Below are 12265 nucleotides of genomic sequence, written 5' to 3'. Positions count from 1 at the left end.
TCTGCCTGTCTCCACTTCACCCCAGTGCTGGAGTTACAGGTGTGCGTCCAGCTTTTACATAGGTGCTGAGGATCCAAACTTAGGACCTCATATTTGTGCAAGTCACATTACCAATTCAGCCACTTCCCCAGCCCCAATATGCCTCATTTTTATATGCTAAATTCCATATACATAGTCCTTAAAAATAAACTCAAAATTGACAGAATAGTTTTCAACACGCCAGCAAGGAGACAGTCTATCCATTTACAGGAAATAATCATGTTTGTGTTATTTAAAACTATTTCAAATTAAAACAAATGATGGCTAGATTAATAAACAAAAAACTGTTCAACCATGAAAAACAACACATGTACATGCTGAGTCAGTTGTCAGTACCCTCTCCCTGGCAAAATCCCCTTTGGCTATAATTCTTTTCCTCTTTTAAAAATGTAATTATGAAATGATAAATGTTATCATTCTAAGCATAATTAAATATTACATGGAATTAAGCTAATTAAGAGGGCAATAAAGGGGATTCATTCATTAAGGTACTTAAGCCTCACACCCCTCAAATTTCCATACAAAAACCAAATCCCCATCAACTCTAAAAATTTTCAACCTATAAAACAACTACTTTTCTTGGCTTTTATCCTCCTTGGCTTTTCTATTGGAGTCTTGACAGGTCATCAGTTATTCCCTTGATTCTGAAGTTCACTCCTTCCTGTTTAAGGGCATCCTAGCTCTCTTCCCACTCTCCTGCTAGCTGCTCTGCCTCCTCTCACCCACTACAACTCAGTGGGTCAGGCCCTAGTCTTGTGCACTCAACCCTTCTCTTACTGTTTTCTCTCTATTCCCATGATTTCAAATACCATTCACAGAGCACCAAATCCACAAACTCAGAATAAGACCTAATGCCTCCACCAGGCTGTCTGTGCTTCATGTGGAGAGGGCCCAACTTTCTCCTGACACACCACTCTCACCTTTTCCTTCTTCCCCACTCACAGAGTCCAGGGTGACAGATCTTGTCAACTACTGCTCTGCAGGACTTCTCAGGCATCTGCCCCAGTTCTTATGAATCTCCAGTCTTATTATTGTCGTTCAGCTTCATACTTCCTGATCCCCGGGGCATGAAAATAGCCTCTCAAGTGGCCTTGCTCTTTTCTGCCACTCCCATAACAAATGACTAGGAACCCTGCACAAGCAGGAGCGGGTGCCAACTTCTGAGGCATTCCCGCTATCTGTGGAAGATTAATTCTGCTGCCCACTGCTTTGATCATGGCACTCCCTGGCTCAGAACACTTTCACAGCTCCCCAACATTCAAGGGCTCTACATTAGGAACCCAATGAAACCAGGAGAGCATTAGAGGCTGTTATTCTCATCCTTCTGACACCATACACATTTTCTAACACATATTCTGGCCTACATGGAACAGAGCCTTCACCTTACCTTATATTCCACTCTGGTTTTGTCATTACAAAAAGTCAAACAGATTTAGAAAAAGACACATTTTTACTCCCAAACAGAAATGACTATAGCTAGGGCTTGTAACCCCCTCTGGACTTAGACTTGCCAATTCCCTCTGACAATCAAAATGAAATTGCATTGTCAGAATATGTACTCAGGAAAACTCTCAGGAGTGTGATCGAGTAAGGGTGGTTGAAAAAGGTGGGCCAACAATGACACAGAAGTGTCCAGGGAAGTGTCTGTGCATTAGAGCAGGAACCAAGCCTAAAACCTAGACAAACAAGCAGAATGGTTCAGAACATCAAGAATCAAATATGATGAACAAGTACTAACACTACTACTTTAGCAAAAGCCCTCAAAACATGTCTGGGACACCACTGTCAATGTCAAATTTGGTTAAAATAGTCCCTTCCAGTTGCAGACATCATAATTCTAAAAGAATTCACAATGGAAAATGAAGTTTTAAGGGAAATACTAAGCTAGGTGAAACCCAGGAAATTCCCAAAAGTTTCCTTCCATTCTTTAAAATAAAGCAATAAAAACACCCTACCAAGTCAAGGATGGCATTTTATCTCTTAAATGAGGAATTCATGATAATTTGTTTTCTTTATTTACTTTTAGGGGGAGTACAAGGGGAGACAAGGTCTTGCAATGCAGCCCAGGGTGGCCTCAAACTCACTGCCATCCAACTTGTGTGATACTTCTTTATACACCTAGACACTTCTTTGACCATCCCCCTAGGCAAATTAACAGGATTCTTAGAGATTCACTTTGCTGATATAGAGAAAAATCATTTTTCTGCTTATGGTCTTCCCAAAGTTCGATGCTTTTAAAAACAAGGTCTCACTATATATCCCTGACTGGCCTCAAAATTCAGAGATCCACCTGCTTCTGCCTCCTGAGTGCTGGGATTAAAGGCATGTGCCACCATGCCCAAAGACAATTTCTTTTAATTTTATGGATCATTTACAATCTTTTCTCTGACACACTCAGAGAACCAATTATTATATATGGTAAATGAAATTGCTCAAACTTCAGAAACAGCAAGAAAACTGTCTATACAGAATTTTTCTGAGTGAGAAATTCAAACTGGAATAAATGTAAATTTCCATTTATTTAAAACTTAATTAGGGGCTGGAGAGATGGCTCAGTGGTTAAGTGCACACTGCCCTTCCAGAAGACCTGGGTTCTGTTCCCAGCACCCACATCAGGTGGCTCACAACTGCCTGAAACTCCCACTCCAGATCTGACAGCTTCCACTAGCTTCTGTAGGCACTACACTCACATGCACAAACTCATACACAGATGTACATGCATACATCTTTTAAAAATAAAATCTTTAAAAAAATTTTCTTCCCTCTTAAATTTCCCAATTTTTTGTCCATGTTATTCAAAGTTAACCATCATTTCTCCAACTCAAATCCAGAGTCATATTTCACTCCTCTTATGACATTAACCCTTAAACTCATCTCAAAGTCAATCCTTCGTCAATCCATCAGTTTTTCTTCATTTTCATTGCTAACACTCTAACAAGCTATTTTGAACTCACATGTAGACCCAGTGGGCCCTTCATTAAGATTTGAACCCCTCTTGAACAAAGAACAACTTCTTTTTGCTGTTGTTGCTTTTGTTGTACTAGAAATGTCACAGTACATGCTAGGCAAGTGCTCTACTACTGAGTTATACCTCAGCCCTCATTTCACTCCTTAATTGCAGTTTCACTAAATTGACCAAGCCGGCTTTAAACTCTACAGCTAGGCAGGCTTTTAACTTTCAATCCTACTGCCTCAGCCTCCCGACTAGCTGGGATTATTACACATTTGTCCCAAAAGACCCAGCTAATTTCTTATTAGATATTTTCTTACTCTCTCTCAGATTTCACTTGTCATTCTTCCCCCAGTACTTAGGACCATGTGTATGCTAGTCAGGAGTTCTATCACTGAGCTATAGCCCTAGCCTCTTCCATTTTCTCTATTCATTCTTCTGGGTTTTTTTTTAAACAGGGTTTCACTATATAGCAGAAGCTGGCCTGGAACACATGCAGCCCAGGTTGGCCTCAAACTGGTGGTAATTTTCCTGCCTCAGACCCTTAAGTGCCACCTCACTGGCTTCTCTACTCATTCTTAGAATTCTATTATAGGATATAAGTACTCCTAAATCTGTCCTCTGTATCATTTTAACTTTTCGTGATTTTATTTTTGCCTTTCTACTAATTTTTCTGCACTAGCTGATTTGCAGTGATTCACCACCCCCATCTACTGAATTTTATCTTATTTTAGCCAGGCATGGTGGTACACACCATTAGTTCTATTTTAATTCCTGAATAGTTTTTTTTTCATAGCCAATTATTTATTCATTCATTTATTGGTGGACAAAAATGTCATCCCCACTATTTTACTGTTTCCTCTGGTGTTCCATTACTCGGTAGGTTGCATTTGATGCCTCTCAAATGGCTGGTTTTCCTCAAAAGTACAGGTCCTTCAGTTTGTCCACATTTGTAGACAATTGCTAAATTAGAGTTACACCAACTGATAGCTGGGTGACTTTCCTCAGTCCCAAGTGAAAATCTGTTTGCCCAATAGTCAACTTGAGTTCTGACCAACAGTCAATGTCTAAATCATAAGAATCCTTCCTAGCATGAGTCCACAAGAGAGAAAGAAAGCTTGTAACCAGTCGGGCTTTCCTTCAATAGTGGAGCAGTCTATTTTCTAGGTGCTTAAGGTCCAATATCCTCCAGGATGGCTATAAGCCACCTAAAACACTGGCCCTTAGAGCTGGGCCTGGTGGTACAGCCTATAATCCCACCTACTTGGGAAGTTGAGGCAGGAATTTAAAACATTCAAGTCCTGATTGTGCTACAAAGTGAATTCAGCCTCAAAAAACTGTAAACGGGGCTATAGCTCAGTGGTAGGGCATCTTGCCTTTAGCATGCAAAAGGTCTAGATTCAAGCCCCACTATCACAAGATTAAATAAACATTGCCCCTACCTTTCATGCCACAGCACCCACTTTGTAAATTCCTATGTACATATATGCAACTCAGAAATACAATGTAAGGCATTCCTTGCTGCAGAACTACTAGCAATACCAACTTATACTGACAGGGAAATGGCTTAGTTTTAACCACCTGGCTGTGCCTATGGCATGCTTTATTTATCCCAGGACTGTTCTGCTTTGGACACTGGCATTGCAGAGAGCCAATTTTTGGCATAGGGCTACAGACTCCCTAAAACTTTTTTGGATCTTGACATGGGCAGATTATTAATTGCTTTACTCAACCAGAAATTCATCATGTTCTGATTATAAACATGTCCATTTCAGGTTTTTTTCTGTTTCTCTGGTTTTTTATTCTTCAATGTGATTTTCATAGAAAAGAGCACAGATCTGATCTCTAGTCTGTGTTGAATAAAGTCATAGATTTTAATGTGCTAAATAAAACAGCACAGTAATATGTAAAAAACAAAATAATCTATGACACGAAAATTTTTTTTATTTTTTTTTTAATTTTTTGAGACAGGGTCTCCCTGTAGCCCCAGCTGGCCTGGAACCTGCTAGGTAGACCAGGTTGGCATCCAACTCAGAGATCCAGCTGTCTCTGCCTCCCAAGTGCTGGGATTAAAGGTGTGCACCACCACACCAGGCTCAAAAAATATTTTTAATCAATAGCAGTACATTACAAACTTTACCACTATGTAACAGATCAAATATTCCTAGATGTCTGTAACTAGTAGCATTAATCTAGTAAAGTGTAACTCACATCTTATTCCCTAAGAACAGAGGTCTTATCTTATTCTCACACATTCCTGCCTGCCTCTGTCAAGAGACGAGAAAATGTCTGATGTAAATTTAATGATCCTGTCCTTCCTTGCCCTGTCCCACTTGGAACTTTTGTATGCTTCACTCAAAAATTCAATGTCAAGTTTTGTTACAGATTAGTTTTTCCATAAAACTATTCTGTGCCAATTGGTAATTTCAAGGTTTTGTTTGTTTAAAGTTTAAGAGTCCAAACTTTCACAATCTGTTAAAATTTGGCCCTAAAATGACAAACCTGTAAGCCTTATTTTTCCAGAACCCCTATTTCTTTTCAGATTAAGGCTGCCACAGGGCTGGAGAGATGGCTCAGTGGTTAAGAGCACTGACTGCTCTCGAAGAGGACCCAGGTTTGAATCCTAGCACCCACATGGAGGCTATCAACGATCTGTAACTCCTGGTTCCAGGGGATCCAATGTCATCTTCTGACCTCCGTGGGCATCACATGACACGGGTACACTTACACACATGCAGGCAATACACCAATATACCCACATACACATAAAAATAACCAAAATTTTTTAAAAGAGCTGCCAAAAATATCCTCTGAATTTAGTGGTATTTGTAAGCTAACAATACCACACTGTGTTACACACTTTTAAGACTAGCTTTGGTTTTTTGTTTTGTTTGGTTTGGTGTTTCTGAGACAGGGTCTCCCTGAAGCCCCAGCTGGCCAGGCACTCACTATGGAGACTAGGCTGGCCTCACAGAAATACCCCTGCCTCTGCTTCTGGAGGGCTGAGATTAAAAGCATGCACCACCATGCCCAGCTAAGGCTAATTTTGTATTTAAAGACTTTGTATTTGTTTTCAGATAAAGCAGTATACTGTCCTTGATAAAAATATTGTCCTTTAAATGCATACAATAATTTACCAAGCCACTGATGTTTATAACATTCTACATAACTCAAGTCTTGGGATTACTCTTTGACTTCAGAGAGACCTTTCTGAAGTAGCTTATTAGCTTTTTCTGAGATGCTGAGAATTCCTACTCCTATGTTTCCTCTGATGAAGTATTCTGCCTTTAGTTTCAAGTGTACTAAAGTGGAGTGTGTGAAACACTTGATGTGATCAAAGAATGAAGATAGTACTTTTTTTTTTTTTTTTTTTGGTCTTTTTGGACAGGATCTCCCTGGAGCCCCAACTGGCCTGCAACTCACTATAATAGACCAGGCTGGCCTTGAACTCAGAGATCAGCTAGTCTCTGTCTCTCAAGTGCTGGAACTAAAGGTGTGTGCCACCACGCCCGGCTATGAAGATAGTATTTTGACATAATACAGAGTGGAGATTAATTGACTATGATATACAAGAATATATGAAATAAAAATGCCACAGGTAAAATTTTAAAGCTTATTTTCTATCAAATGCAATGCAAGATGAAGAAATGTTGGTATCATTAGAAAGTTTTCCCTTACTCATTTCTCTTTTTTTCTTGTAGTACCTCCCATCTTTTCTAAAACTGGACATTTAATTAATCTCTGGACTGGTCATTCCCACAGTTGTTAAGTTAGTTCAGCATAATTTTCCTTATGCAGTCCTCCTCTCAGTGATACATTTCCTTGTACTAAAAATAAATCTTCCTGATAATACATTAGATCTTAAAGAGGTCCGTATTAGTTTAGATAGTTTGTTTTGTCTGTAATTTTTTAACATATTTATTTATGTGCGTGTGCGTGTGTGTGTGTGTGTGTGTGTGTGTGTGTGTGTGTGTGTGTGTGCATATGAAGGTCAGAGGACAATCTGGGGGTTGAGAGTCAACCCCTTATTTCTACCACATGGGTTCTGGGATCGAAGGCATGGCAGCAGGCACCCTCAACCACTAAACCATCTCATCATCCCTAGTTTTATTTTGTTTTTGACACAGGATCTCACTACGCAATAGCCCAGGCTTGCCTGGAACTCCCAGCAATCTTCCTGCCTCGGCCTCCTAAATGCTGGAATCACAGGTGCTAGCCACTATACTCAGCTTGTATTTTTACATTAGTCTGACTTTCACATTCCAAGTCTTTCCTATGAGGGACTGGGAGGTGAAGCCAGTGGTAGAGCGCTTGCCTAGCATGTAGAGACTATAGGTCTAATCCTTAACACCACAAGAAATGAACTATGAACATTCTTAACACCACTGTTAGGCAGACAACCAAGACTGTATGTAACTTGACTAGCACCAACCCTTACTTCTCTATCTTGCCTACATGAACACATACATGATCTCTATACTGCTTTTCCTACATATATATTAGGTCTGTGAGATTCTGTAACTATACTAACACCAACAATCATCTCCAATGCATCTTAAATACTGGCAAGAATAGAATACTGGACCTTTCCATAACTAGAACAATTGCTTTAAATTGGCAGTTGCAGAACCGTGGAGTGTTTCTACATTGACCTTCCGATAATGCAGTTAGCAATATGCTTTGCACATGTAACTTAATAAATCCTTGAGTCACTAAACAAAAGAACAGGCTGGGTTTGCCATACAAGACCAGCAGCAAGCATGCACCAAGCTGACTTATCAATAAGCATTTTTAAACTTCATGGTTTAAAAAACCAGCGAATTTGAGAGGGGAAGGATCTAAGTTTGCCTTTTCTCCTCAGGAAATTAGGAAGACAATAAAATATTACTAAACTAAGAAATATATAATTTAATACAGAAAAAAATATATATAATTGAATACAGAAAAAAAGAATGAGAAACTTCTAGAAAACAGTCTATAATTCTATGCTAGCACACTGAGGGGAATATGCCAGCATTAACTTTATTAGAGACAGAAACCTGTCTCTGTGGTAAAGTGCTTGTCCACCATGTGCAAGACCCTGGGTTCAATTCCTAGTGCCAAGAAAGGATGGAAGGGAGGGACGAAGGGAGGGATCCAATCACTATTATTTTTAAAAACAGTAAATTAATAAAACCGGTAATACCTTTTTAAAAACCATCAAGCTTTTCCCAAAACTGTATGAACTATGCCAAAACATAAAGAAAGGCTTCTAAATTCCTTTCATAAAACTAACCTGCCATTTAAAACAAAACCTCACAGAACAATTTAAACAAACTAGAAGTTATTATGAATTCCAAGTCAAAGATTTGTAAATGTGATCCACCATATAAAGTGGTAATTAACAGGGTCAGCAAGATGGCTCAGAGGGCAAAGGCTCCTGTCACCAAGCCTGGATAACCTGCATCATCCAAGGCCCCACATGGTATAAGGAGTGTACAACTCCCCCAAGTTCTTCTCAGAACTCCATATGCATGCCATGGCACATGTGTGCACACCCCACCCCCACAAGTGAATAAAATGTAATTAAAAAGTTATAGAAATAGAGGCTGGAGACACGGCTCAGCAGTTAATAGCACTGACCACTCTTGCAGAGGACCCGGGTTCAATTCCTAGCACCCACATGGTGGCTAACAACCATCCATAACTCCAGTTCCAGGGGACTCCAACACCTTCTTCTGACCTCCACAGGCATTGCACGACACGGGTGCACTTACACAAATGCAGGCAATACACTCATTCACATAAAATAAAAATAATAAAATATTTTTTAAAGTTATATAGAGAGAACTTGACACAGTACAATTATTATAGAGTTCAAGGATGGAGCCAATAATGGTCCAAATTAATCAGTCAAAAAGAAAAGCCCAGCCAAGTGTGGTAGTGCACACTGTAATCCTAGCACTTGGGGAAGTAGAAGCAGAGGTACCAAGAGTCAAGGCTATCCTTGATTAAATAAGTTCCAAACCATCCTGGATTTCATGAGACCCTGTCTCAAAGAAAAAAAAGGAAGGTCTAGTATTCTCAGTAGATACCATAAAATCGAAATTCAACACCTATTTTTTTTTTTTTTTGTCTTTTTGAAGCAGGGTCTCTCCCTATAACCCCAGCTGTCCTGAACTCACTATATAGACCAGGCTGGCCTCGAATTCACAGAGATCCGCCTGCCTCTGCCTCCCAAGTGCTGGGACTACAGGTGTGCGCCACCACGCCTGGCTATTTTTTTTAATTTAAAATAAACTTCTGGTCACTTGTGACTGCACACCTGCAATTCCAGCCTTCGGGAGACTGAAACAGGAAGATCACCTCAAGGAGAAGTCAGTGTGGGCTAGAAGGGGGCCAGGCATGATGGCGCACGCCTTTAATCCCAGCACTGGAGAGGCAGAGGCAGGCAGAGGATCTCTGTGAGTTCAAGGCCAGCCTGGTCTACATAGTGAGTTCCAGGACAGCCGGGGCTACAGGGAGACCCTGTCTCAGAAAGACCAAAAAAAAAAAGGGGGGGGGGAAGGGGGCGGGGGACACGAAAGAATGAAAATCTCACAAAGATACCAAGAATAACATACAGAAAAACCAAGTTTGCTTTTGAATATGCCGAATCAGTATTATCAATTCTCCTTTAAGTAAAATTTACATTCAACCAAATTCCCAATACAGTTTTGTTGTAAACTAACTAACTGTATATATGTAGTAATGCTTTTAGACTATTCTACTGATCAATACAGCACTGCACCCACTATTTTAATAAGCTTTGGTGTGTAGTGTTGTCTTCCAACTTTTTTCTTTTTTTAATATTTTATGTATTGTTTTATGTGCAGGAGTGTATTCCCTGCATGTATGTAAATGCACCCATGTTGTGCAACGCCACAGAGGTCAGAAAAGGGCATCGGATCCCCTAGAACCCAGTTACAAACGGTTGTTAGCCTCCATGTAGGTGCTGGGACTCAAACCTGGGTCCTAAGCAAGAGCAGTCAGTGCTCTTAACCACTGAGCCATCTCTCCAGGCCCCAATACAACTGATTTTTGATCAATGTTCCCTAACTATAATGCAACACAATTAGAAATAAATGCCGCAAGTTGGACATGGTAGCACGTGCCTGTGAGCCCAGCACTTGGAGATAAAGGCAGAAGGATCAAGAGTTAAAGCTAGCCTCAATTATATAGTGAGTTTGAGGCCAGACTGTACTACATGGTATCTTGTCTTTAAAAGAAAAAGCCAGAAACAATACCAGCAAGGAAAATACCCCATAAATTTGTAAACAAGGTTCTAAATAATTTAATGGACAATAGGAAAAATATGAAAATCATGTGTTTAAAACTATTTAATAACAAAAATAAATTAGTATCAAAATCATAAAATCCAGTTATCAGAAAATTTTACAATTTTCAATGTACGTACCTCAAAAATAGGTTAAATACTAGTGAGCTTAACTTCCAACTTAAGTGTGTTTAATGTCAGAACAAACACAAATAATGGAGAATAATAGACCTAAGAGAAGAAATTATAAGGATCAGTGAAATAATTAGAAAAGTCTAACAAATATAGGCAAGCTATAAGCAACACATAAGAAAACATGGAAATTAAGCTATGTTTTCCAAACATCGTCAGGGAAACATATTTTATACCAAAATAGTTGAAAATTTGAGAGTGTTCCGGGAAACTATTTTATATGAAGTACAGAAAAAAAAAAAAAAACTCATGAAAAGCAAAATGACATCCCACAGGGGAGCAAGGGAACTATCAGAAATCAAAACCCAAATCTACAAATAAAAAAAGAAAGCAAGTACAGTTTGACAGATGGAGTCTCTACCTTTCAACAATCAGATCACTTCTATTAAACAGACATGTTTAAAAAAAGAGGGAATCCTCCCCAATTCATCTTATGAGGCTAGCTGAACATGGTGCACACCTGTTGGGGGGGTCAATTAATAGGATATCATATTTCTTTATTATCTAGAACTTCCATTTTAGACTTATCAGAACTCAGATTTAGATTTTTACGCTATCTTACACATACACACACATACACACACATACATACACACGCACGCACGCACTCACGCACGCACGCACATGTTCTCAAAAAAGAACTTGGTAGGGAATTCCTAAAAATTTACATTCAAGGTCCTATGGACTGGTCCTCTACTCAAATCTGTACAATTAATCGTAAACAAAACTGTTCTCTATCAACAAGTGTTGGTAGTGCTGAGTATCTCTTAAAATGCTTTACTATTATCTGTGGGATTTTCTTTCAAGGCAGACAACAGACAACCATTTAGCAATTTCTTCCCGTTGCACTATTTGGCATGAAACAACATGTAACAATGCACATAGCCCCTTAAAATGATGACAAAATTAAGGGCCCTGACCAAGTCTGTGCATGTGCAGGCAATGACAACTATACTGTGATGGCTGCCTGGAAAAGTAATTAGAGGATGCTATCAATTGAAGCTCTATTTTGATTTTATGATGTTAAAATGTAGGGAGGGAAAGTCTATTTCAGAATCCATGAAATATGGTCATGAGAGTTCAGCAATGTTATATGATCAATTCCCCATGTTCTTTATATAAACACTAAATAGAAAATAAAAGGCTGAGGGTGTAGCTCAGAGGCAGAGCACTTGCCTAGCATGCACAAGGTCCTGGGTTCAATCCTCAGCACCATTTAAGGAAAAGAAAGAAAAGTATAAACCAGGCATGAGAGCACAGACCCATAATTCTACTCAGGTACTTCAGAAGCTGGGACAGGAAAATCTCAAATTCTAGTCCAACCTGGGTTACAGAATGAATTCAAGGGCACCATGGGCAACTTTGTAAGACCATCTCTCAAAAAAAATTAATAATTAAAAGCAGGGCTGGGGGTATGCATGAAATCCTGGGTTCTAGCCCTAGCACCACACAAAGCATGCTATCCAAAAGGCTACCAAGGACCTAGCATAATGGTGCATGCCTGTAAACCCAGCACTCCAAAATAGAGGCAGAATGTTCAGAAGTTCAAACTCAACCTTGGCAAGTCCTGGAACACCCTGGAATACGTAAGAGCCTGTGCTTTTAAAAAAGAGAGAGTATGCCGGGCATGGTGGCGCATGCCTTTAATCCCAGCACTCGGGAGGCAGAGGCAGGAGGATCTCTGTGAGTTCAAGGTCAGCCTGGTCTCCATAGTGAATCCAGGACAGCTGGGGCTACAGGGAGACCCGATCTCAAAAAAGACCAAAAAAAAAAAAAAAAGAGGAGACAGA

General features: G+C 39.7%; 1 protein-coding gene across 6 annotated transcripts in view; it reads right to left on the bottom strand.

Annotated features, from left to right (window-relative positions):
* Window positions 1–12265, bottom strand: part of Zfx (zinc finger protein X-linked) — a 50117-nt gene that overhangs the window by 30194 nt on the left and 7658 nt on the right. Inside the window, exon 3 of one of the 6 annotated variants that reach the window (XM_029558431.1) lies at window positions 10425–10514. The exons of the other annotated variants lie outside the window; for them this stretch is intronic. The gene's annotated coding sequence lies outside the window, so the exon portion shown is untranslated. The remainder of the gene's footprint in view (window positions 1–10424; window positions 10515–12265) is intronic. 6 annotated transcript variants of the gene reach the window in all.

This window comes from Nannospalax galili, unplaced genomic scaffold (genome assembly GCF_000622305.1).
Source record: "Nannospalax galili isolate Female #2095 unplaced genomic scaffold, S.galili_v1.0 scaffold7, whole genome shotgun sequence".
Classification (NCBI taxonomy): Eukaryota; Metazoa; Chordata; class Mammalia; order Rodentia; family Spalacidae; genus Nannospalax; species Nannospalax galili.
The sequence above is the reverse complement of the archived record's forward strand: the minus strand, read 5'-3'. Positions and strand labels throughout refer to the sequence as shown.